We start from the raw sequence: 27,635 nt of genomic DNA on the forward strand, positions 1-27,635 counted from the left end.
CTGCTATTTTTGGCTAAAGTTCTCCTCAGAATAGGGATGCTAGGGTTCAAGTGGTTAATGTAAAAAAAAAACATTCTATCACAGAAAGGTTTGGTGCCCCCCCTGTAGTAATTCTGAGTACTCCAGCAAAATAAAGTATAAAACTTGAGTAAATGTATTTAGTTACAACTGGCTCTCAGCAATGTGTCTTAAGTGTCACTGATCAAGACACTTAACCCCTACTAAAGATGGTGCCCAGATTTCTCTTGTGCCCACCTTCCCTGTATTCTTTTATTAAGCACTTTGAACGGCCTTGTTGAAATGTGCTGTTTTAACCTTTTGTCTACTTTGTGTGTGTGTGTGTGTGTGTGTGTGTGTGTGTGTGTGTGTGTGTGTGTGTGTGTGTGTGTGTGTGTGTGTGTGTGTGTGTGTGTGTGTGTGTGTGTGTGTGTGTGTGTGTGTGTGTGTGTGTGTGGAAGGAAAGAATGGTGATCGCACACATTGTCTTCACTTACAGAAAAAAAGTATTTTTTTTGCGAGTACAATGTTTCCAACTGACATTCATCAGGTATTTTTGATTAAGGGCAAGGCCACACTAAACTATGTCTGGCCGCTGATGAACTCAGGTTGTGTGCGGCCGACTGTTTTTAGCAGCCAGCGCATTCTAAAAAAACTAGCGGCTTGCAGCGCATTCTGTCTCCATAACTAGTGCTCTCATGAGAGCAGAGGAAGTGGTCACAATGAAGAAGCTGTTATCTGCAGTTTCATATATTATGCACCCACACGCACAACCGTTAACTTCACCTTGTCAAAACAAGATGATGCCGATATGCACAGAGGCGAACTTAGGCCTGTCAAAACAAAATGGGGCTGAGACAAGTCGACTTGCTTGGTCTCCACACAAACAACCTTTGATTTCCTATACTAACACATCTTGTCAAAATTCATGTCAGATCCTTTGTCTAGGTGAGACATGACCTTTGACATGATCTAAATGTCTCAATAGAAGAGCAGCTTACTCTACTATACAGATTGGACAAAAATACATTTTATTCATTAAAAAGAAGTTACATAGGCTAGTGCCTCTTTTTGTAGATCTCATGTCAAAAGTTTTTTACAGAACAGAGAAAACTGTTTTGCCTTTCTTTGTCCTTTGCTCAAGGTTGACTGCAGGTGCGGTGGTCTCAAAAACATAAAGGTAAACGGGCAGAAGGAGACTCGCTCACTTTATAGAAGTTAAGGAAAACTCCTTAGACAGATGCCATCTGTCCGTCAGTGTCATAGCACTGACGAAGGTCCTAGGAGGACTGAAACGTTTGCTTTTTAATTCACTTTTGAGCACCGAGCACAAGATGAGCATCATAAAATAAAGAAAATATATTTCTTTAAGTGTGTCTAAGGAGTTTTCCTTAACTTCTATGCAGTGAGCGAGTCTCCTTCTGCCAGTTTACCAAGTTTTAGCCTACATGCTTTTAAAAATACTGTGTGTGTGTGTGTGTGTGTGTGTGTGTGTGTGTGTGTGTGTGTGTGTGTGTGTGTGTGTGTGTGTGTGTGTGTGTGTGTGTGTGTGTGTGTGTGTGTGTGTGTGTGTGTGTGTGTGTGTGTGTGTGTGTGTGTGTGTGTGTGTGTGTGTGTGTGTGTGTGTGTGTGTGTGTGTGTTCGTGTGTACAGGCTGAGTGCGGTCAGAATCGGCTCCTTCTTGGTTGAGTCATTTCTCTCTTCTCTCCTCAACTAGAGACTTCTACTTGAGTAGGTGAGTTTATACTGATCAATAATATCATGTATGAAGCTTAAAATATGTACTGATTAATAACATCCTACTGTACTATTATAAATCTTTCTATCCTACTTCCTAGTATAGTAACCTACTGTCCTACTATCATATGAGGCACCATTAGTTTAATGGGAGAGATTTGTCTCAAAATTATTTTTGAATCCAATACCATGATGCACAAATATTCCATTATTCACAAAATGTGTTTTGCAATCTGCAAACACAAATTATTTATTTGTGACTTTTTTAAATATAAATTTTTAAGTTTTACAAAAATGTATTATACTTGTGTGTAAATATATCATAAAATATCATTTGTAAATAATACATTCTGCTTTTCAATTTGAGTTTGCATTTGTGAGTAGACCAACACACGCATACATTACTTTTTCCTGTTACATCATTTTGAGACAAACGTCACGCTTTTTTAAGAGCATTTTTACAAATGTATTTTCCTATCTGCAAACTTACTTGTAAGTTGGCATTTAAATACATATGCTATGATTTGTACAAATATAAGCTACCATATTTATAAATATATCATTTGCAATTTGTAAAAATAATTTATACTTTGAGTATTATTCCAAATATACATTAATCACTTCAGCCCTATTTACATTTCTGCCATTTGAAAATATTAGATCTACAAGCGACGCATTGTGAGCTTGTAGATCTGCTATTTTCAAATGATGTTTATACATTTTATTCATTGGAAAACTTGTGAAATGGGACATTCTGCATAATGAGTACTTTCTACTTTTGCTACATTTTGATGCCACTACTTTTGTACTTTTACTCAAGTACATTTTGAATTCCAGACTTTTACTTGTAACAGTATTTCCACATTGCAGTATTAATACTTTTACTTAAGTAAAAAATGTGATTACTTTTTCCACTACTGGTTTACCTCGAGCACTGTCCCGTCGGCAGTGGCAACCAACATCCTACTATATAATTGGAGTAACCTCTGTCTGCCTTGGGTGTGTCTTGGGTGGTGGGTCGTCGACCGGGTATGGGCTAGTGTTCCTAATGGCTATAGAAAACTCACCATTCTAAGCTTTAATTTGAGTTGTAACATGTTGTTGTAACTCTAGAGATACAGTCAGAAACACTATTATGTTAATGTGATAACATGAGGCAGGGCCCTAAAATTGAGCCATGGTTCTCAAATGGGTGGTGGGCAAAGCTAGGTATGAGGTTTTTTTTACTTTCGGCAAATTCTACCTCACAATTTGGCATGATAACCATTGCAGACGAGTAGCTTAGTGGTAGTTATCATGCATTGAATATGTGGACCCCTATATTATCACACGCAAATTGTTACAACAAATATATTATCAACTTTTGAGCCATTATTGTGTTGAGACCTATGAGCACACTTTTCTGCAAAATTCAAGTATGGGGAATTGATTGGAAAGGTTATTTTAGTTATTCAATACTTCCATATGCTTAAATGGCTTTTTAATTCAAGATTTTGCACCCAAATCGAATAATTTGAAAATAAGTCTTGTAAAAATCCCCAATTTGAAAGTATGTGCTGAGAACCAACATATCCTAGTGTCTATAAAAAAAAGAGACCTGATTATCACAGAGGCAGACTTGAGTGATTCGGAAATAGAGGACTGAATTTGCTTTGCCTTGCCCCTGATGTGTCCCAGAACCCATGAACCTTCTCCCTGCCTTGGCCTTGTCATACATTCCTCCTTTGTATCTGTCTCTATATTTAAAAAAAAAAGTAAAACTGAAATGAGTTGAATTGAGTTTTGGCCATTATCGCCTGTTTCTCTTTAATAACACTTTTTACTTAGTCTGCTCTTTTTTTCCCTCTACACCAAAACCTCTTTGCCTAAAATAGCCGCAAGTGCGAGGCGTTGTGAGCTTGTAGATCTGCTATTTTTGGCTAAAGTTCTCCTCGGAATAGGGATGCTAGGGTTCAAGTGGTTAATGTAAAAAAAAAACATTCTATCACAGAAAGGTTTGGTGCCCCCCCTGTAGTAATTCTGAGTACTCCAGCAAAATAAAGTATAAAACTTAAGTAAATGTATTTAGTTACCACTGGCTCTCAGCAATGTGTCTTAAGTGTCACTGATCAAGACACCCCTACTAAAGATGGTGCCCAGATTTCTCTTGTGCCCACCTTCCCTGTATTCTTTTATTAAGCACTTTGAACGGCCTTGTTGAAATGTGCTGTTTTAACCTTTTGTCTACTGTGTGTGTGTGTGTGTGTGTGTGTGTGTGTGTGTGTGTGTGTGTGTGTGTGTACAGGCTGAGTGTGGAATCGGCTCCTTCCTGGCTGAGTCATTTCTCTCTTCTCTCCTCAACTAGAGACTTCTACTTGAGTAGGTGAGTTTATACTGATCAATAATATCATGTATGAAGCTTAACATATTTACTGATTAATGACCTCCTACTGTACTATTATAAATCTTTCTATCCTACTTCCTAGTACAGTAAGCTACTGTCCTACTCAGAAGCAGCTGGTTGTGATTTTGGGTGGGGGGGCTATAAGACATCCATTATACTATATGATACCCATAGTTCACCCTGCAGCAACAGCATCACATTCCAGATAGCAAGTTACAGCAATGACACTACTCTAGGCTATATAACCGTCCCTAAATTGTCTTTTTCTGAGGCAGAATAAACCCTGCTTCACTGGTGTAGTTCACGAGGGCTCTTTATTGTAACCCCATGTAGACAACAATGTGAAAAACTGCAACACAAAACAAATAATATGTTTTTAAAGAATGAATTATAAACATAATGAAATATAAATGTCCATGTTGACAATCATACTGTCTTTTTAAGGGTCAATGAATTGTTTGTCCATATTATTCATGAAATGTCCATTTTCACATAAACATAAACACATCCAATACAACAACAATGATGACATTTTACACAAACATAACACATAACAAAAAACATACCATGTGCGCCTTCTGCACAGATATCTAGGAGGTTAGATTTGTTGTAGTTTTTAGAAACTCTTTCTAGCTGAAGGAGAGCTCCTTCCCTCTTCAGAAACTCAGTAGTACTGATTGCAGGCCTCTAAGGTATAACACGTGAACCCAATGTTCAGTGATTGGTGTTACGTGACTGACCAGGTAACATGACAAGACCTGAACTGTAGATGGCACTGCAGTAATATACAAATAATCAATACAGTGTTTCACTCAAATATAAACCACATTCAAAATGTAAATAAAATACAAAAAATATACAACCCTTTTATGGCGACAGCTACAGGCTATCTATACTTTGTTATAGGAAATGCTCCACAACAACACAAGTACCCACAACAAAGCAGGGGTTCCACTGCTCCACTGAACGTTGTTTGTATGTGCAGATAGATGCTTAGATAAATCATGATTATTGGTGGTGGTGGTGGTGGCAATACTAATAATTTGAGCCTGGAATGATCAAAAACCTGTGTTGAGGGTCACACAAGAATAGCATGCACTTTTGAAAACTGAAAATTAAGGACCGGCCCCAACAATTACCATACTTTTAGGCCAGAAAACCTGAAAAAAAACGAAAAGCCCGAAAAGGTGTCATTAAGTGCTTAATGTCCTCAAAGTCACACATCCAACAAGCTTTGAACTGAGCAGATTGGACCTTCTGTTCCAGAGATAATGGCCAGAAGATCTTGAAAACGGCCACTTTCGACGATTTTCGGCAGATTTTCGTCCGATTTCCGATTGAATTTTGGCCATTGTCGCACGTTTTCTTTAATAACACAGGCTCACTTTTTACTTAGTCTGCTTTTTTTCCCCCTCTAATACCAAACCTCTTTGCCAAACAGACATTTAACCACTTGAACATCTCAATACTTAGTAAACTTGACCTTTCACTTTTTACTTGGTCTGCTCTTTTCCCCCTCTAATACCAAAGCTCTCTGCCAAAAATAGCAGATCTATTCTTTAATAGCAACTTATTACTTAAGTATTTGACCATAGTCCTAATATTACCTATCATTTTGTTATTAAAACCCTCTGGCGTCTCACATTTTGTTTTAAAAATGCACATTTTGGTCATGGGTGTTAAGGCCGACTTGATAGTGTAGCCTAGGGGATATTTCTCATGTTATTTTAACAGGCATGTCTGTAAAAACACATCTTGCAGGAAAAGAGACACAGAGATATTTACAACAGAAAGCAAACTGTTAGGGGATAGGTTCAACATGCAACAAAATAAAACAAGCTTGTAAATAACTGTTCTAACTTGATTCTGAATTCTTGTTAGAATGGACAGCATTCTCTACAGCTCCTGTAGTACTCCTATTTCGCTTTTGATTAGATCAACGTTGTTGCAGCAGTTCCTCTGATCATTGTCTTTCAAAATAACTGCCTCCGCGACCACAATGTTTAAAAGCATATTAGGCTCTGTGCACAGCAGCCATATTCTCACTTCCACTTCCCTATTCTGACAGGTGTTACCAATGATACTAATGAAGGCTCTGTTCCATTTAGTGTCGCACAGTGGTTCTCAGACTTTTTTTTAATTTCAAGGACCCCCATAACTCTGAGTGTACAAATGGAACCAAATTGACTCTTATGGGTCCATTTGGTGTGTGGAGTTACACACCCATAAGGGTCGATTTGGAACCCCCTCCAGAAACCATGAGGCTACCTGGACCCCACTTTGAGACCCACTGGTGTAGCAGAGTGTTTCCAGTGAGCCAACATGCACAATATCAGCACCCTGATTCTGTTTGACCAGAATGGAGTAGTATCATTAGTATCATTGGCAACACACCAGGAAGTAAGGAAGAGGCCCAATTTCTTCACATACGGCTGCTGTGCATAGAGCCTATTTACTCACGTGCTGCTAGAGCAGTGTTGTGTCCAGTGTTCACTTGTTGTGAAGGGATCTCTTGTCACTGAGATGCATCGCGACAACACAAGAGGGAGAGCGAGTGCATTCTGCCGCTGTTGGAGAATGCACTCGCTCCTTCAGCAACATAACCCGTCTAGTTTGCTGTATGCTCATGTTCAGAGCTTCAGCAACAATCAGCACACCTCTCTACATCTGTGCATTGATTTATGACTGATGAGGCTTTATTTCTCTCTTAAAGAGGGTAATTAGAGCGCTTTCTCCACACAGCCCTGTGATGTAAGCTAGATTTTAAAACGCGCATTTGAACACTGATGTCTGGCAGTCACAGTGTGGGACAGTGTCTCAATTTGTGGGACGCCTGAAAAGTCAGGAACAGACTGTGCTGCTATTCATCCACGCCGGGCATGGATGAATAGCAGCACATTTAGGCGTACTATAGTGAAAGACCTTTTCCATGCCGGTCGAGTCGGTTCAGGTGGGTCCTACGGTTCTGAGGTCTCTGCATTTGTGTGTTTGACAGCACAGTGCTGTATGACAGCACTATCATCAGTGTTGTGTTGGATTCATGTTAATGTGTATTTTCAGACATTTAACCACTTAAACCCTCAATACTTAGCAATTTTGACCTTTCACTTTTTACTTAGTCTGCTCTTCGTTTCCCTCTACACCAAAACCTCTTTGCCGAAAATAGCCGATCTACAAGCTCTCAACGCCTCACAAGTGCGAGGCATTATGAGCTTGTAGATCTGCTATTTTTGGCTAAAGTTCTCCTCAGAATAGGGATGCTAGGGTTCAAGTGGTTAATGTAGTAATTCTGAGGACCCCCTATAGGGGTCCCAGACCCCCTGTTGAAGACCCCTGATCTAGCCAATGGCAGCGGAATGAATGTCACACCGGGATATGGGATTAGAAGCCTTCTAGGCTGGGATCAATTTGTTTGTAGGTTGATCCCACTTCCAAGCATTTTGGGGCGGCCATAGCTGAATGGTTAGTGAGCCCACCTAGAACTCTGGAGGTCCTGGAGGTCCCAGGTACATTTCTAGCTCTCAGCAGTGGTGGAAGATGTACTCACATGTTTTACTTAAGTAAAAGCATCAATACTGCAATATAGGAAGAAAAAAAAAGGTCCGGAATTAAAAATGTACTTAAAGTACCAAAAGTAGAAAGTACTAATTATGAAGAATATGTCCCATTTCACAAGTTTTCAAATGTATAACAGCAGATTTACAGTAGATCGGCTACGTTCAAATGGCCAAAATGTATAGGACTGAAGAAGTTGATGTATGTTAATTATAATCAAAATCTACAAAGTAACTAGTACGTTTTCAAATAATTGTAATCGAGTAAAAGTACAATATTTGCCTTTGAGTTGTAGTGGAGTAGAAGTAAAAGTACTGAAAATTGGAAATACTCCAGTAAAGTACAGTACTTGAGTAAGTGTATTTAGTTACCAATGGCTCTCAGCAATGTGTGGAAGTGTCGCTGAGCAAGACACTTAACCCTTACTAAAGATGGTGCCCAGATTTCCCAGATCTAGTGCTCACCTTCCCTGTCTTCTTTTATTAAGCACTTTGAACGGCCTTGTTGTTAAAATGGGCTGTTTTAACCTTTTGTCTACTGTGTGTGTGTGAGTGTGAGTGTGAGTGTGTGTGTGTGTGTGTGTGTGTGTGTGTGTGTGGTCGCCGGGCGGTTTACGGAGGTACGTCCGTCCCTTATAGGCTTCTCTGACTAACATTCTAGTGAACTAACCCTTCAATTCACTCATAGAAAGCACGTAAGCCTATGGCGTAAGATATTCACTCCAGTTCGTTAACCAATCTCCATCTTAAGGCCACACCCTTTTTCAGCTATAGGCCCATTAATCCCTCGATGCCTATTATCACCTTAATTACTATTGGCTATCCTAATAATCGTGTGCAATTTATTGTGATTACTGGTTTGATTATTCTGAATTTATTAACAATGTCTAAATCCAGGGTGTTGTTTCTTGAATAATGACTAAACCCTTTTAATCAATACCCAAGGTGGGGTTAGAGGTAACCCATAAAATCCTTATATATATATATATATATATATATATATATATATATATATATATATATATATATATATATATATATATATACATATACACAAATCTATTTTTACTCTTTGAAGGAGATAAACCAAATAAGGGGAATTATCCCCAAAGTGTGTAAAATAACTATGAAACTTCTCTTTTAAATGCAGGAAATGTCAAATGTATTATAGTATTGCTTACATCTTTAAGCAGAAAATTCAGGTAAAAGTAAGTAGATTGAATACAATGTTCAATTAAGCTGTTACAAATTAATCCATATCACATACATGAGAATATTAAAGTTCTATCCAAATAGATCTCAAATACATAGGTACTCTTACCCTCCCACGCTGTGATAAAACAAGACATAACTAAAATATCACCTTCTGGTAGTTCCTTCCAATAATCCAGATTCCTTCTTTCTACCTGTTGTCTATTTTAAAGCAGAGCGAGGTATAAGGCGTACGTACACTCTTTCCCTCGCCTGACTACAACCTAATAATAGGCTATAAAGGGTGAGGCCCCTTATAAGACCCATCATCAAATTGGGAGATCTTTTAGTCTAATACACGCACTATGTTTTTGGCTGATTTTTCTACCCCATCTATTATTAAGCATCTAAATTCCATATTCGCACAAGTCAGAGGCTAATTCCCCAACTCGGGTGATATGGTGAGATTACTCTAACATACCCCAGGTCTCTAACGACAGCGCGCAAAGTCTCTTCACAACTTGCTCTCTGAAAATTGTTTATAAAGGGCATTTTGGCCCATCCTATTTTTCCTACCACCCACGTTCTCTTGACCATATCCCGTTTATTACCCCATGGTCAGCGTGACTGTGCTTGATGCGTCATGACCCTTTTAATCTATGTTTGGAGCATATCACCTCTTCCCTATTCTTACACACTATTTCACCATATGCAATACCCTTTGGGAAATGATGTTTCCATAGTCTCAGTAGCTATTACCCTATACACTAGTCGTGACCATTATTTTCCTATGTATACTATTTATCTCAGTTTACTTATCGTCAGTTAACTAACCCAAATAAACTATTATTTAAGTATAAAGCATTTACTCTTCACCCCACTATCGCCTAATCAGTGTATTACTGTGCTACACCCAGTCTGTCTAGTAAGGCCTTTCCTCCCCCCTTGTAATACCTACGTTACCTTCTATCTTTATACTTTACTCCCTAACACTCCTTTCAGTGATTACTTCATCCTTACCACTTCTTCTAGTGATTAACACAATCTTTAAGAATATAGCAAGCATTACCACACTTTATCATTATTTTGTTACTCCATCTCTTCTTATTTCATTTACCTTTACTGTCTTTAAGTATTTTTATTCTTATAGAGAGTAGAGTAAAAATAGTAGAGTATTTCTACTCTTTCTTCTCAAAGTCACACTCTCTCTGCCTTTTGGCTCCTCGCCCAGCTTTCATGGTTTCCTGTCCTCCACTAGAAGTTCCTCTTTTCTAGCTGTTTCTTTCACTGCTAACCTATTTTGTCATTCTCACACACACTGTCGTGGCCCTGTCTTTTCTCACATCTTAATTTTAACCCCTTGCATTCAAGCTTGAAACAGAAAAAGATTTTAAGTACCCTCCTCAGTACTCAGTTCATCAAATTAACACAGTTTAGGCATAAGGCATCCATACAATGAATATATGAAACAATATGGTGGAGGATCGCTCTGATCTCCCTCATCGCTAACTGATTCTCTTATGGACTGTCCGGTGATGATGGAGGGGTAGGTGAATTCCCCCTTCCTGGAGTGGAAGGCACGTAGACCAGGGAATGATGCAACCTGGTGATGATGCGGCCTGGTGATTGTGGTCGTTGCAACATCAACCTTATCAGCTGCTGCTGTTGGGGTGTCGCCTCTGGACCCTGTTCTAACTCCACCTCCCTGTGCTCCTCACTCCCCTGCTGCAACTCCTCTATGTCACTCTCCTCATCACTGCTTAACACTATCACAGCATCTGTTCCTAGCGTCTGATTCCATCCTGTCTTCATCATCACTGATTTCTATCTCTACCCTCTGACGCCCTCATTGTTTCTCCTAATTCCTCGATATTCCTCTCCACATTTTCTCTTTCTGCATTAAGAGTGGCGATTGTTTCTCCTAGTTCCTCGATATTTCTCTCTACATTTGCTCTTTCCGCATTAAGAGAGGCGATTGCTAGTCCACCATTTATGGTGGCCAACACATTTTCTAATATCTCCTCATCTCTTAGGGTCATTTCTGAAGGCCCCTGAGCTGCATAGCTGGGCCCTGCTCTGTTACGGGGCATAGCGCCATCTGAAGGCCCCTGAGCTGGGCCCTCCTTGACTGTTATGGGGCATAGTGCCATATGAAGGCCCCTGAGGTGTCGGTACCACATAAGCTACTTGTTCGGCTTCTGCCAGCCGCGGATCTCGATTCATGCAAACAACTGCCCTCCGGGCAACTCTCTCTCTCTGTGTGTCTGTGTGTCTGTGCGCGTGTGCGTGGAGAAACTATTGGCCTGCTTCCCCATAACAGTTATTATTGTATCCATAGGATTACATCCGAAAGGGAGCTTTAAGTAAATGGAGTTGGTACTACAGACAGTGCAACTGTTTGAGATTGTGGCGCCCCCTATGGGCAGATATGCAAGCGTTTAGATGTGTGCTCTGTAGAGGCCCCTCAACATGTGAGTCCAGTTTAGGGATGATTGGATTTAGTTTTCATCATATATGGTGGTTGTTTTGTTTTGTTGTTAAAAATAGCCCCTGCCCACAATTTTGTGAAGGCAATTATAGACTGTGGCGTCTGACCCCAACCCGGCACAGAGAACAGAAACAGTTCAGGCTTTAAAGCTCAATTTATTGAAGGGAAAACTTAACAGGTCATGGGGCATGCATCTCAGGCAAAAACAAACTTAGATTCTTCCCACATCAGGGGTTAGTAGGGTTTAGGGAGAAGCAGTGCAGGCTTCATGAGCGCTCGTACATTGCCTACAAAACAAAAGAGACATAACATGAGCCTTGTATTCAAACATAGCATTGATCTCTAATAACACTGAGAAATGAGTGGAGTGTATCGCTTATGCCGGACGGTGTTTCCCCAGGGAGAGTCATGAGTGAGTGAGCTGATTTTGTAAACTCAGCCCAGCTGCCTTCTGATTGCCCAGCACGCAGGTGTCATCATTTCCAACTGATTGAGGATGCAGAGTGGCACGTACTGCCCCTCAATCAGTTGCCCTAGGCAACGGGGCTGTCTGAGGTGCTGGACTCTAGGCTCCTCACTCTGGCTCTCACTGTAGGAAAACTCACCTGACCGGCGGAACTGGAGCGAGACTCCACAAGACAAACAGTATGTTGTGTAGAGCAAGGGTTCCCAAACTTTTCAGGTTGTGACCCCCAAAATAATCATATTTGAATTGGGGACCCCCCAAAATAATCATATTTGAACTGGTGACCCCTCAAAATAATCATATTTGAATTGGGGACCCCCCACCCCGATAAGCACTTGGAATTGTAGGAGTTGAGACATTACATTTAGTTTGACTCGGTTCCATAGATAAATATTGTGAAAATAGCAGATCTACAAGCTCACGACTCGTGAGCTTGTAGATCGTCTATTTTCAAATGTTTGCCTCTTTCTTATATAATTTAACAATTTGGCCCTTGTTTGACCAGTTATTATAGTATAGTTTGTTGATTACCTTTGCTCTTTTTTCTTTTCTTTCTTTCTTTGAGGTATTAAAAAGTCCTTAAATTGTCACTTCACTGTCATCTTTTCTTTCTTGTTACTTCCTCCTTGTTGAACAGGTAGTTGTCCTTCACCGTGTTCTCTGTCATGACATTACAAAATAATCAGTATAATTATGGTAGCCTCAGATGATATGTATGTTAATGTGTATACTTTCATACATTAGCTCTGATCAAGTTGTTTTGTACTGAAGTCACCAGTCAAGAACCGCGTTCATCGTTGACCGTGTTGGTTTAACTTTAACCCATTTAGACCTGAGGCCGATTCTAAAAACGCCTTCTAAATCCTGACCTAAGTTTTCTGAAAAACTTCTAATATTTATTAAAAAATTACATACAATCTATTTTGCTATATACTGTACATATCAACAGGGACACCAAAAGGGGTTCCCGTCCTGGAAGGTATAGTTACAAATAGGGGTTCCCTCCCAAAATGGGTTCATATCTTCCTTACTCGTTTAATTTTACGTTTTGCTTTTATTCATGACAGGTATGTTTTTTGTATATTTCATATTATTTGTAAAATAATATGAATTATTATCATGTTCCTACTTCCTCAAAGGAGAGAGGAGTTTAATTATTAAAACTATGGATGTGTCTCTTTGTTCCAATAGGGTTTTATCAACACACACAGACATCAACACTTCACTCCAACAGACACTGACTGGCTTTTAGACAAACATCACAAACAACTACACAACTACTCCAGCTACCAGGTAACTTTGATTGTATTGCTCTAGAGTTTCTGCAGAGTCTTGTACTTGTACTACTCAACTTGCTCATGAGTGGCAACACTCCAAGAACAAAATAAAAATACTTCTAGGAGCACGGCTCAAAAGAGAAAACGGCACTTGAAGTCTTTTCATTGTTTTATTTTCCTCACCCGGAGGAACAACCGACGTGTTGCGACTTGTGTATTCTTCTTCTGGCTGGCTGAGTCGAAACACATGCGGTTTATTTGAGACAGATATTTTGTTTGAGCCATGTCATGTACTGTACAGGCCACACTTAAAATATTTACTGATTAATAACATCCTACTGTACTATTATACATATTTCTATCCTACTTCCTAGTACAGTATAACCTACTGTCCTACTATCCTATAAGGCACCATTAGTTTAGTGCAATTTCACAATGTGGTGACTCTCCTGAACCGAAGGTGCAAACCGGCACAAACATGGAGAATGTTATTTTTCAAATGTTTAAAAATATTTTAAACTGCAATAGAGACTTTGTTATTAAATGTGTCTCTCTAATAGACTATATATTTAGTCGATTTTACGCCGCATAAGGCCATTAACAGTACACTGAGCACTATAACTATTACTATATAAATATAGTTTTAAAAATCGTTCTATTTCAAGTGGATGGCAGAGTTCACACCGACTATAAAAAAAATACAATGGTGAAGGATAGTCATCGTTATAGTTATAGTGCTGCTCAGTGTGAATGACACTTTAGACCAGGAAACATACCTCTCTCCTCTCCTGTACCACAATGACCTTCCAGGTTGGCTATGATCACATTGAAACTATCTGGGCCGTAGATCTGCCTTTGCTCCATGCAGATCTGCATAATTGAGGCTTTGTAAATCAAGGCTTTGTCATTTCAATCGTGTGAATATTTAGACAAGTGGTTACCAACAAGTGCGAGGCATTGTGAGCTTGTAGATCTGCTATTTTTGGCTAAAGTTCTCCTCAGAATAGGGATGCTAGGGTTCAAGTGTGGTTAATGTAAAAAATAATTCTATCACACAAAGGTTTGGTGGCCCGCCTGTAGTAATTCTGAGGACCCCCTATAGAGGTCCCAGACCCCCTGTTGAAGACCACTGATCTAGCCAATGGCAGTGGAATGAATGTCACACCGGGATATGGGATTAGAAGCCTTCTAGGCTGGGATCAAATTGTTTGCAGGTTGATCCCACTTTTGGGGCGGCCATAGCTGAATGGTTAGTGAGCCCGCCTAGAACTCTGGAGGTCCCGGAGGTCCCAGGTACATTTCTAGCTCTCAGCAGTGGTGGAAGAAGTACTCACATTTTTTACTTTACTTTTTTACTTACTTTTTCCTGTTACATCATTTTGAGACAAACGTCACGCTTTTTTAATAACATTTTTACAAATGTATTTTCCTATCTGCAAACTTACTTGTAACTTGTACGTTGGCATTTATATACATATGCTATGATTTGTACAAATATAAGCTATTTATAAATATATAATTTGCAATTTGTACAAATAATTTATACTTTGAGTATTATTCCAAATATACATTAACCACTTCAGCCCTTTATACATTTCTGCCATTTGAAAATAGCAGATCTACAGACTCACAATGTGTCGTGATGCGACGCATTGTGAGCTTGTAGATCTGCTATTTTCAAATGATTTTTTAATACATTTTATTAATTTGAAAACTTGTGAAATGGGACATTCTGCATAATGAGTACTTTCTACTTTTGGTACATTTTGATGCCAATACTTTTGTACTTTTACTCAAATACATTTTGAATTCCGGACTTTTACATGTAACAGAGTATTTCTACATTGCAGTATTGATACTTTTACTTAAGTAAAAGATGTGATTACTTTTTCCACCACTGGTCCTCGACTACCTCGAGCACTGTCCCGTCAGCAGTGGCAATGATGTCCTCTGTGTTAAATACAGATACTTTTGTTTTCTTGGCATAGAGCTTGAGGCAGATCTTCTTGCGCTCCATTTCTACTGCCTTACATTCTCTGCTGTGTCCGTTAGTCTGCTCTTTTTCCCCCTCTAACACCAGTAAATGTATTTAGTTACCACTGGCTCTCAGCAATGTGTCAAAGTGACACTGATCAAGACACTTAACCCCTACTAAAGATGGTGCCCAGTTTTCCCTAGTGCCCACCTTCCCTGTATTCTTTTATTAAGCTCTTTGAACGGCCTTGTTGTTGAAATGTGCTGTTTTAACCCTTTGTCTACTGTGTGTGTGTGTGTGTGTGTGTGTGTGTGTGTGTGTGTGTGTGTGTGTGTGTGTGTGTGTGTGTGTGTGTGTGTGTGTGTGTGTGTGTGTGTGTGTGTGTGTGTGTGTGTGTGTGTGTGTGTGTGTGTGTGTGTGTGTGTGTGTGTGTGTGTGTGTGTGTGTACAGGCTGAGTGTGGTCAGAATCGGCTCCTTCCTGGTTGAGTCATTTCTCTCTTCTCACCTCAACTAGAGACTTCTGCTTGAGTAGGTGAGTTTATACTGATCAATAATATCATGTATGATTTTCTTTCTTTATCTGTTCTAAAAAAATACATTTAAAAAAATAGAGTAACTGTCATGAAGGGCGTTTTGATTACAGTGATTACACATATTTTTTCACCAGATTATAAGTAACATCTATTGATATGACACAATACCTTACATGCTCATTCTGCATGCATACAGTTGACATAGAAAACAGAACATTCTCTCTGTTCAGTGTATGTTTGTGCAGAGACTTGCCGACATTGGCGCCAATCCTGTGGGTGCCGGCGAGCCCGAGCACCCAAGGAGAAAGCTGAGCACCCACAGGAAATGTATCGGTCGGATGAATATTGTGTGATGCTTTTTAACGTGCACAGGATGCATGATGTACCCGCTCTGATACCGTGTGTTATTGTGAACATGGTTATTGTGAACATATGGTTTCATCATCAGCCAATAGTCAAATTGTATGACTTGAAATGTAGTAAAAAAAATGTCCTTTTGCAAACCTACTTGGACAGGTGCGTAGGAGCAGGCAGCCAGTGCATGAGACAGGAAAGAATGGTGATCGCGCACACTGTCTTCACTTCACAGAAAAGTATTTTATTGCGAGTACAATGTTTCCAACTGACATTCATCAGGTATTTCTGATTAAGGGCAAGGCCACACTAAACTATGGCTGGCCGCTGATGAACTCAGGTTGTGGGCGGCCGACTGTTTTTAGCAGCCAGCGCATTCTAAAAAAACTAGTGGCTTGCAGCGCATTCTGTCTCCATAACTAGTGCTCTCATGAGAGCAGAGGAAGTGGTCACAATGAAGAAGCTGTTATCTGCAGTTTCATATATTATGCACCCACACGCACAACCGTTAACTTCACCTTGTCAAAACAAGATGATGCCGATATGCACAGCGGCGAACTTAGGCCTGTCAAAACAAAATGGCGCAGAGACAAGTCGACTTGCTTGGTCTCCACACAAACAACCTTTGATTTCCTATACTAACACATCTTGTCAAAATTCATGTCAGATCCTTTGTCTAGGTGAGACATGACCTTTGACATGATCTAAATGTCTCGATAGAAGAGCAGCTTACTCTACTATACAGATTGGACAAAAATATTTTTTATTCATTAAAAAGAAGTTACATAGGCTAGTGCCTCTTTTTGTAGATCTCGGGCTCTATTCAGAGCCAGATTTGAACAAACCACTAATTAGGGATGAAGGACTAGGCAAGAGGCGTTTCCCCGCAAAATTCGGTATTCTATGGCACCCCCGTGACCCGCCAAACACCTGAGCTACCCGTTACATTATGCATAGGTGTGGTTTGGGCGTTACAATGATAAAACCAATCACCGTGCCAGAAGCCATTGCCTTTAAGAGAAGACTGCGCTAGCCGTCATCCCGATCCAATATATGCTCTAGCCTATCTACCTGTCTGCACTGTTGCCTGGTCTGATTATTATAAGCCACATTGGGCTTGTTTTCCTTCTTTTTTTTTATTTTATCCAAATACATTTTTATATTAATTTGTAGCCTATTGTGTTCACAATAAGCTTGTCATATTAGTCAGATCCGGAATAGTATATGAAAGCCATTTAAAATATGTATACTATTGGTACACACTGGCTGCTCCCAAATAATTAATTACATCATGTTGCGACAACGCTCCTACGTGGTACACAGACAAACAGTAGCACATGGGTATAATAAATTGGACAGTTTTAGGAAAGGTCTATAGCCTACAGTATGTACTCACGTTGGCTGTTATCGTTCTATTTCCACCGTTCTAATGGATTCCAGGGGTGTGTAAACATCTCTGAAGTTGCTCCATAGTTTCCTCTGAAGTGACGCAGTTAATTAAAGTTAACTTACATCCATATTGTCCCCGTTATCTTTCATCATCCACCTTTGTTCAGTAATCCCGAACAGAGCTAAACTTTAAGTTTACATCAATCAAAGCCTCTCAAATCCAGACACATTGCTGCGATGCGTATGTGCGTCGCCTATACCTACCCAAAATAACAGACATACAAGCTATCAACGGCGCTGCATCATGTCGTGTCGACAGCTACAGATCTGTTATTTTGGACAGCACAATGAGGCGCGCGCGCGCCACGGAGTAGCCTATCACTAAACCAAAAACATTACATTACGTGGTCAACAACATAGCCTACTAGACATGTAACTTGCTTGGAGCTTTTAATGCAGTGGTTCTCAACCTGTGGGTCGAGACCACAATGGAGCACCCAACGCCTGGCGAGCTTGTAGATCTGCTATTTTCACAATATTTATCTGTGGAACCGAGTCAAACAAAATGGGGGGGTCCCCAGTTCAAATATGGTTATTTTGGGGGGTCATGAACGTAGCGTTTGCATGGGAGGCGTTGTGAGCTTGTAGATCTGCTATTTTCAAATAGCTGATGTATATGTTAGAGTGCTCATGTGGCCCATAGTCGCTTGACTCGCTTCTTTTGGGCTGGTTTTCCTAGACCTGGTTGCTTGTTACGGTACGTTTTAACAGCGGGCGACTCTCGGGCGATCACCGGCGACATCGTCCAAAAGATAAAGAAAGTCTATGAGAGCCGGCGTCTACTGGCGATAGGGCGATGGGCGATGAAAAGATGGATTTTCTTTATCTTTTGGACGATGTCGCCGGTGATCGCCCGAGAGTCGCCCGCTGTTAAAACGTACCGTTAGTTGTTTTTCCTCACAACACTGGCACTGATGATAACTAGACGGCAGCCGTCATAGAATCAAAATGACCCCGCTGGGAGTGGTGGTGGCGTTTGTGGTAGAGTGACCATGGGTTTATATGAAGAGAGAGAGCGCATTTGCGGTAGAGTGAGCATCGGTTTATATGAAGAGAGAGAGCGCATATGCGGTAGAGTGAGCATCGGTTTATATGAAGAGAGAGAGCGCATATGCGGTAGAGTGAGCATCGGTTTATATGAAGAGAGAGAGCGCATATGCGGTAGAGTGAGCATCGGTTTATATGAAGAGAGAGAGCACATTTGCGGTAGAGTGAGCATGGGGTTGTACAAAGAGAGAGAGGCATTTGCGGTAGAGTGAGCGAGCATGGGTTTGTATAAAGAAAGAGCGCATTTCACACACAGATCATTCATATATTACCAAGATTTAATGAGAAATAAGGCTTCTTTAGAAAAATGACTGATGGGCTGGGCTGGGTCTAATTTGTCAATTATTAGTCGAGCCGGGCTGAAATATTTAGGGGATATGAAAGCTCTAGTTAGTAGTTTGAAGTGCTCATGTGGCCTTAGAGTTGCTTCTTTTTGTTTTCATAGACCTGCGACTGCGGTTGCTTATTTCTCTCCAAGGCTGGCAACACGGCTCATGGTCCAACGCACAAAGCCATTGTAGTGTCTGTGTGCACTTGACGGGTGATTTTATAAACCAGCGGGTGCTTCTAGAATCCACTATCCCCCGTCCCCAAGCCGTACCCATGTGTGTCTGTAGAATTGCAATGTGGGGGATATAGCAACAACACGCCCACGGACACACCTCCACGCGCAAATAACGGCGTCGGCATAATGGTGACGGGTAGAGCAGGTGCTAGAATAACCTATTGGGGCGGCGCAGGTCCATTATCCCGATTTAACGGGGAATTTTTGGCCTGTGAATAGAGCCCCTCATGTCAAAAGTTTTTTACAGAACAGAGAAAACTGTTTTGCATTTCTTTGTCCTTTGGTCAAGGTTGACTGCAGGTGCGGTGGTCTCAAAAACATAAGGGTAAACGGGCAGAAGGAGACTCGCTCACTGCATAGAAGTTAAGGAAAACTCCTTAGACAGATGCCATCTGTCCGTCAGTGTCATAGCACTGACGAAGGTCCTAGGAGGACTGAAACATTTGCTTTTTAATTCACTTTTGAGCACCGAGTCTCCTTCTGCCAGTTTACCAATTTTTTTTTACAGTACATGCTTTAAAAAAATACTGTGTGTTTGCGTGCGTGCGTGCGTGCGTGCGTGCGTGCGTGCGTGCGTGCGTGCGTGCGTGCGTGCGTGCGTGCGTGCGTGCGTGCGTGCGTGCGTGCGTGCGTGCGTGCGTGCGTGCGTGCGTGCGCGTGCGTGCGTGTGCGTGTGTGTGTGTGTGTGTACAGGCTGAGTGTGGTCAGAATCGGCTCCTTCCTGGCTGAGTCATTTCTCTCTTCTCTCCTCAACTAGAGACTTCTACTTGAGTAGGTGAGTTTATACTGATCAATAATATCATGTATGAAGCTTAACATATTTACTGATTAATGACATCCTACTGCACTATTATAAATCTCTCTATCCTACTTCCTAGTACAGTAAGCTACTGTCCTACTCAGAAGCAGCTGGTGGTGATTTTGGGTGGGGGGGCTATAAGACATCCATTATACTATATGATACCCATAGTTCACCCTGCAGCAACAGCATCACATTCCAGATAGCAAGTTACAGCAATGACACTACTGTAGGCTATATAACCGTCCCTAAATTGTCTTTTTCTGAGGCAGAATAAACCCTGCTTCACTGGTGTAGTTCACGAGGGCTCTTTATTGTAACCCCATGTAGACAACAACGTGAAAAACTGCAACACAAAACAAATAATATCTTTTTAAACAATGAATTATAAACATAATGAAATATAAATGTCCATGTTGACAATCATACTGTCTTTTTAAGGGTCAATGCATTGTTTGTCCATATTATTCATGAAATGTCCATTTTCACATAAACATAAACACATCCAATACAACAACAATGATGACATTTTACACAAACATAACACTTAACAAAAAACATACCATGTGCGCCTTCTGCACAGATATCTAGGAGGTTAGATTTGTTGTAGTTTTTAGAAACTCTTTCTTGCTGAAGGAGAGCTCCTTCCCTCTTCAGAAACTCAGTAGTACTGATTGCAGGCCTCTAAGGTATAACACGTGAACCCAATGTTCAGTGATTGGTGTTACGTGACTGACCAGGTAACATGACAAGACCTGAACTGTAGATGGCACTGCAGTAATATACAAATAATCAATACAGTGTTTCACTCAAATATAAACCACATTCAAAATGTAAATAAAATACAAAAAATATACAGCCCTTTTATGGCGACAGCTACAGGCTATCTATACTTTGTTATAGGAAATGCTCCACAACAACACAAGTACCCACAACAAAGCAGGGGTTCCACTGCTCCACTGAACGTTGTTTGTATGTGCAGATAGATGCTCTTAGCATCTCAATTAGATGGGTTGTGAGTTTGAGGCCAAGAAGTAGCCTTACTAGTTTGTTTTGGGAAGGTTGGAGCCTTATTGTTGAGGTCTTGGTGGTGTTGTGATACCATGAGGAGCAGGCATAATCGAAATGACCTTGTATGAGGGCCCCTGCAAGAATCTTCAAAGTGTTCATACTGACTAATACTGACTATACTAGTGTCTTTTCGAGAGACCTGGTCTTTTCCCTGGTGTTAGGTAGGACACCTAGCAGGTTGACAAGTAGAATTTTCCTGAGGCTCCTACATACGCCCAACATCTCCCCTGCCTAGTGGGGATTCCCTCTTGGCTCCCATGCGGAAGACCCAGGTTCAAATCCCGGGTCTTACAGTTGTAATTAAGCACTTGAATCATAGCATTCCTATTCAGGGGCTAATAGTGAACAACTGATCTACAAGCTCACTAGCCTGGCGTAGCCGACTATATCACTGCGTGGATATGAGTCTGGTGCTTCCATGAGGACGTTTTTTTTCCCCAAGGGAATAACAATGGCCCTCGACGCAATTGGTTAGACCTACAACCAACTACCAATTACAGTCTCCCATATTTGAATACTGGGCCCTGATTGGTTACCCACGTCTTCTGGAGCAGGAAATGGATTCTCTATGGAGCGGTGCCAGACCCAAATCGCAGAGTGCAAATTATTTTTGCACTCGCAGATTCATCTGGTCCCAGGCTACAAGCTCACAACGTGTCACAACGTGTCACAAGTAACGTTATCATGCATGTTGTGAGCTTGTAGATCGTCCCTTTTTGGTTATTTGGTGTACAGAAAAAACAGGAGAGTGCCAATTATAGAGCCCTGGGGAATACGGTCAACTAAGTACAGTATATGGTTTAAGTTGTTTTGTTTTTATGCCGCCTTAGGCGGCATAACAAATATACAGTCTATACAGTCTATTAGAGAGACACATTTAATAACAGTATCTATTGCATATTAAAATATTTTTAAACAATTTAAATGCACATTCTTCATGTTTGCTCCAGTCTGCACTTTCGGTTCACGAGAGTCACCACATTGTGAAATTGGCAATTGCACTAAACTAAATATGGGGAGAGATTTGTCTCAAAATTATTTGTGAATCCAATACCAGAAGGCACAAATATTCCATGATTTACAAATGTATTTCCATGATTTACAAATGTGTTTTGCATTCTGCAAACACAAATTATTTATTTTTGACTTTTGTAAAAAAAAAAAAATTGGACAGACCTTTTAGACAAAGTATTATAAATGTAATTGTGATGTTTTACATTTTTTTGCCTTATAAAAAATGCAATCAATTTCAGTCAAACCAACACACACATTCAGTTTTGAGACAAGCTTCACACTCTTTTGGTGAGATTCACTCACAAATACCTGCAGATCCACACGTGTGTTTGGACTGCCCCACCCCCACCCCATGGTGGCAATTACAGCTAGGTGGGCACTGCCACTAATCAGTTAGACAGGAGGGGTTTCAGGAAAAAAATGGTATTTGGGGGAAAGGTTGGGGAGCTGAATAAAAAAAAAAACATGGTACAAACACTGGTCAGGTATCTGCCATGACAACAGTCACACAAAAAATTTATAATTTGCACTCTTTATGTGGCACTACAGCAGTGTTATAGCAGTGTCTAACATTTCAAATGGCCATAACTCGGTGACCATTGCTCTAATCAGCCGATAGGACTGGATTTGAACGCCACATAGCAGGCTGAATATCTAGTCATCTATATTTTCCAATGCTGATATTGTGAAGCACATGCCTGCTTATGATGGCTTGTGCTGGCATGTTACTGCATTATAGCACCCACTTAACTTGCTGATGATTTGGTCAATATCTGTGTTTCTAGTGTTGCTTGATCATGATGTAACTTTCCTCTTCTACCCCGGATTTGAACCCAGTTTCCTACGCAAGCGCTGACATTTTTTACCATTGAGCTCATAGAGCCTGCTTGCTTGCTCAGGGGATAAATTTAATCTTGACCAGCTGGTCCCAATTTGTGTCAGATCCTGTGTGTACAACCACCCCAATTGTATAAGTTATATTGTATTAACATACTCTACCGTACAGATTGGACAAAATTACATTATGTTCATTAAAAAAGTTATGTAGTGCTGCTTTAGCATACAAACTGCTAGCCAGCTACCTAGATTGTAATATAAGCTGGCCACAGGAGAGCTGTGTAAATAGACACTAACATCTATGAAACCCACAACAATTTTACAGTGTTACATAAGAAAAAGGGCACTATAAATATAGTTTTAAGTCAAGTGGATGGAAAAATTATACAATGGTGAATGAAATATTTATATTTATCTTTATAGTTATAGTGCTCAGTGTGAGCGTATATTTAGGCGTACTATAGTGAAAGACCTTTTCCATGCCGGCCGAGTAGGTTTAGGTGGGTTTGACAGCAACTGTGCTGTATAGAGACACACAGGGACTATAAAATTCACGCCCACAATTGAGACAGTGCACCCAAGCAAGGTCCGTTAGAACGATGTAGGCTACTGCAGCTGTCAATGCAATCTCTATGAGAGGCATCGCAAAATACCGTAATTTCACTGGTTGACTACTGAGGCTGTAGTGATTTTTTTTGGGTTCTAATAAAGTGTCTCATTTGTTTGATATGTCCTTTTTAATGTGACATACCTGCTATATCAATATGCAACCCACCATATACTATAATATACTCCATCAGTGTGTCAAAAGTTCTAGCATCGGAAATCTAAAGTTTAAGTGGTCGCATGGTTTATAAGTCACGGACACATCCCTTGAGGTTTTCAATAACCAGATACATTTGTGTCTCTCATGTATCATTTGTATAGACTATTTATTTTGGACAATTATCCAAAAAGTATCTTGCAAGAGTAGTTGAAAATGTCGGGATGTGTCACTCCTCCATTTAGTCAGGTTATTTGTTTCCCCAACTTACATTCAGGCGAGTTAACAGCGGTAAACCCACACGTTTTAATTTTTCATGTACCGTCGGAGCTCCGCGGTAGGTAGGAAATGTATATAAGCCTATGAGATGTTAAAAATTTAGACATAAACAAAGTCAGTAGGAGGGATTGGGATGAGAATTCCCCTATTTACAGTCGGTGCTCGTAAATACAGTGATGTCACTGAAATGCAACTACTTGTCTTTCTGCCGTCTACCCTCTGCCGTGTTAAAATCATGGGTAACCCATTCAAGTAGCAAATTAAATGTGAAACACATCAACTATTGAGAAAACAAGAAGATATGTTGATAATGACACTCTATACATTTGGAAACATATTTTTTATTCAACTCTATATCGTCTCCATTCATGTAGGACCATTTTAAAAGTAGGTTAACTCTCATATCTTCTCATAGAGATTGCATTGACAGCTGCAGTACATCGTTCTAACGGACCTTGCGTGGATGCACTGTCTCAATTGTGGGCGTGGATTTTGTAGTCCCTGTGTGTCTCTATGACAGATCATCAGTGTTGTGTTGGATTCATGTTAATGTGTATTTTCAGACATTTAACCACTTAAACCGTCAATAGTAAATTTGACCTTTCACTTTTTACTTAGTCTGCTCTTTTTCCCCTCGACACCCAGTGGTGGAAAGTAACTAAGTACATTTACTTAAGTACTGTACTTACTACAACAATTTTGAGGTATTTTTCCTTTACTGGAGTATTTCCAATTTACTTCTACTCCACTCGATCTCAGAGGCAAATATTGTACTTTTACTCCACTACAATTATTTGAAAACTTTAGTTACTAGTTACTTTGTAGATTTTGATTATTATTACAAAACATACATTAACCACTTCAGCCCTATATGCATTTTGGCCATTTGAAAATAGCCGATCTACAAGCTCACAATACGTCGCTGATGGAGCTGTTTTTCCCTATCAACCATACAAAGTACCAGATACTTTCATAAAGAGGCGACAAAGAAAAACCAGACTCAGAACACAGGTAGCCATTGGGTATAGTGAAATATCTTGTATTCAGACAGAGAGAGAATGGAAGGTTACAGTGTCACAGGTATGGTAGGCATCATCGGTCGTGTCTCTCTCCCGTTTAACAGAGAAAGCACTGGACTTTAACAGCGTCCGTTAACATAAACATATGACATCATAGGATGTGACATAGATGAGTTTCCGGGCGAAGGTGGACTTCTTGGATTGGATGAGAGTGATGATTACGTCGTCGTCAGATGAGGATGATGATGGTAGAAGATGATGATGATGGTGTGACAGTTTATCTTTGGACAAACAGCGTCCACATGTCTGGGTCAACACGTTGACATCGGCTCTGACCTGTCACTGGTCAGTGGGGATTTCGTGACACTGAAGGAAGGGTTAGCGTAGAAAAGAACATCTAGATACAGTGTTCTCAAAACAACAGATAGCCACAGAAAGCCTGTAGCTAGTTTGACCTTGCATAGACAGAGAGACTGGGAGTACAGAAGCAACATTTAACATGACTGATTTAGGCCAATATGAAACCATTAAATTGACATTTTAAGCAGGTTTATGGACCCTAGACACATTATAATAATTAAGATAACGAGATTAACTCTATCAGTCGCGATGCAACGCATTGTGAACTTGTAGATCTGCTATTTTCAAAAGATTTGTATACTTTTAATACATATGAAAACTTGTGAAATTGGACGTTCTGCATAATGAGTACTTTCTACTTTTGTACTTTTTGTATATTTTGATACCAATACTTTTGTACTTTAACTCAAGTAAATTTACAGTTCCGGACTTTTACTTGTAACAGAGTTTTTCTACATTGCAGTATTGATACTTTTACTTAAGTAAAAAAAGTGAGTACTTTTTCCACCACTGTCTACACCAAAACCTCTTTGCCAAAAATAGTCGATCTACAAGCTCTCAACGCCTCGCAAGTGCGAGGCGCTGAGAGCTTGTAGATCTGCTATTTTTGGCTAAAGTTCTCCTCAGAATAGGGATGCGAGGGTTCAAATGGTTAATGTAAAAAAAGAATGCTATCACACAAAGGTTTGGTGGCCCCTCTGCAGGTACCCTCATCAAATGTACTTAAAGTACCAAAAGTAGAAAGTACTCATTATGCAGAATATTTCCCATTTCACAAGTTTTCAAATGTATAACAGTAGATTTACAAGCTCACAATGCATCACATCGTGAAGCATTGTGAGCTTGTAGATCTGCTATTTTCAAATGGCCAAAATGTATATAGGACTGAAGAAGTTGATGTATGTTAATTATAATCAAAATCTACAAAGTAACTAGTAACTAAAGTTTTCAAATAATTGTAGTGGAGTAAAAGTACAATATTTGCCTTTGAGATATAGTAGAGTAGAAGTAAAAGTACAGAAAAATGGAAATACTCCAGTAAGGTAAAGTACAGTACTTGAGTAAATGTATTTAGTTACCACTAGCTCTCAGCAATGTGTCAAAGTGTTGCTGAGCAAGACACTTAACCCTTACTAAAGATGGTGCCCACCTTCCCTGTATTCTTTTATTAAGCACTTTGAACGGCCTTGTTGTTAAAATGTGCTTTTTTAACCCTTTGTCTAGTGTGTGTGTGTGTGTGTGTGTGTGTGTGTGTGTGTGTGTGTGTGTGTGTGTGTGTGTGTGTGTGTGTGTGTGTGTGTGTGTGTGCTGAGTGTAGTCAGAATCGGCCCCTTCCTGGTTGAGTCTCTTCTCTCCTCAACTAGAGACTTCTACTTGAGTAGGTGAGTTTATACTGATCAATAATATCATGTATGAAGCTTAAAATATGTACTGATTAATAACATCCTACTGTACTATTATACATCTTTCTATCCTACTTCCTAGTACAGTAACCTACTGTCCTACTATCATATGAGGCACCATTAGTTTAATGGGAATTTGTCTAAAAAAAAAATCTGAATCCATTACCATGATGCACAAATATTCCATGATTTACAAATGTGTTTTGCAATCTGCAAACACAAATGATTTATTTGTGACTTTTGTAAATATGAATTTGTATTTTTTACAAAAATGTATTATACTGGTGTGTGCATTTATCATAAAATATCATTTGTAAACTATAATTCTGTGTGCCAATTGTTGAGTCTGCATTTGTGAGTAGACCAACACACGCATACATTCCTTTCTCCTGTTACATCATTTTGAGACAAACGTCACGCTTTTTTAAGAACATTTTTACAAATGTATTTTCCTATCTGCAAACTTACTTGTAACTTGTAAGTTGGCATTTAAATACATGTGCTATGATTTGTACAAATATTAGGTATTTATAAATATATCATTTGCAATTTGTAAAAAATATTTATACTTTGAGTATTATTCCAAATATACATTAACCACTTCAGCCCTTTATACATTTCGACCATTTGAAAATAGCAGATCTACAATCTCACAATGCTTCGTGATTCGACGCATTTTGAGCTTGTAGATCTGCTATTTTCAAATGATTTTTATACATTTTATTCATTTGAAAACTTGTGAAATGGGATATTCTGCATAATGACTTTTGGTACACTTTGATGCCACTTTTGTACCTTTGTACTTTTATTCAAGTACATTTTGAATTCCGGACTTTTACTTGTAACAAAGTATTTCTACATTGCAGTATTGATACTTTTACTTAAATAAAAGATTTGAGTACTTTTTCCACCACTGGTCCTCGACTACCTCGAACACTGTCCCGTCAGCAGTGGCAATGATGTCCTCTGTGTTAAATACAGATACTTTTTTTTTTTTTGGCATAGAGCTTGAGGCAGATCTTCTTGCACTCCATTTCTACTGCCAGTAGTAGTTCCCTTACATTCTCTGCTGT

At 39.8% G+C, this 27,635-nt stretch overlaps 1 protein-coding gene across 5 annotated transcripts in view; it reads left to right on the forward strand.

The window, feature by feature from the left end:
- Nucleotides 1–13,007: 13,007 nt before the first annotated feature.
- LOC308081494 (2-5A-dependent ribonuclease-like) overlaps nucleotides 13,008–27,635 on the forward strand; it is a 40,036-nt gene continuing 25,408 nt past the window's right edge. For 3 of the 5 annotated variants that reach the window (XM_080457870.1, XM_080457874.1, XM_080457873.1), the window contains exons 1-3: nucleotides 13,008–13,109; nucleotides 15,520–15,601; nucleotides 19,711–26,541. The gene's annotated coding sequence lies outside the window, so the exon portion shown is untranslated. The remainder of the gene's footprint in view (nucleotides 13,110–15,519; nucleotides 15,602–19,710; nucleotides 26,542–27,635) is intronic. The other 2 variants (XM_080457872.1, XM_080457871.1) reach the window with 2 other exon arrangements.

The sequence above is a fragment of the Gymnoscopelus braueri genome, assembly GCF_963280865.1.
Source record: "Gymnoscopelus braueri genome assembly, contig: SCAFFOLD_267, whole genome shotgun sequence".
NCBI classification, from domain to species: Eukaryota; Metazoa; Chordata; class Actinopteri; order Myctophiformes; family Myctophidae; genus Gymnoscopelus; species Gymnoscopelus braueri.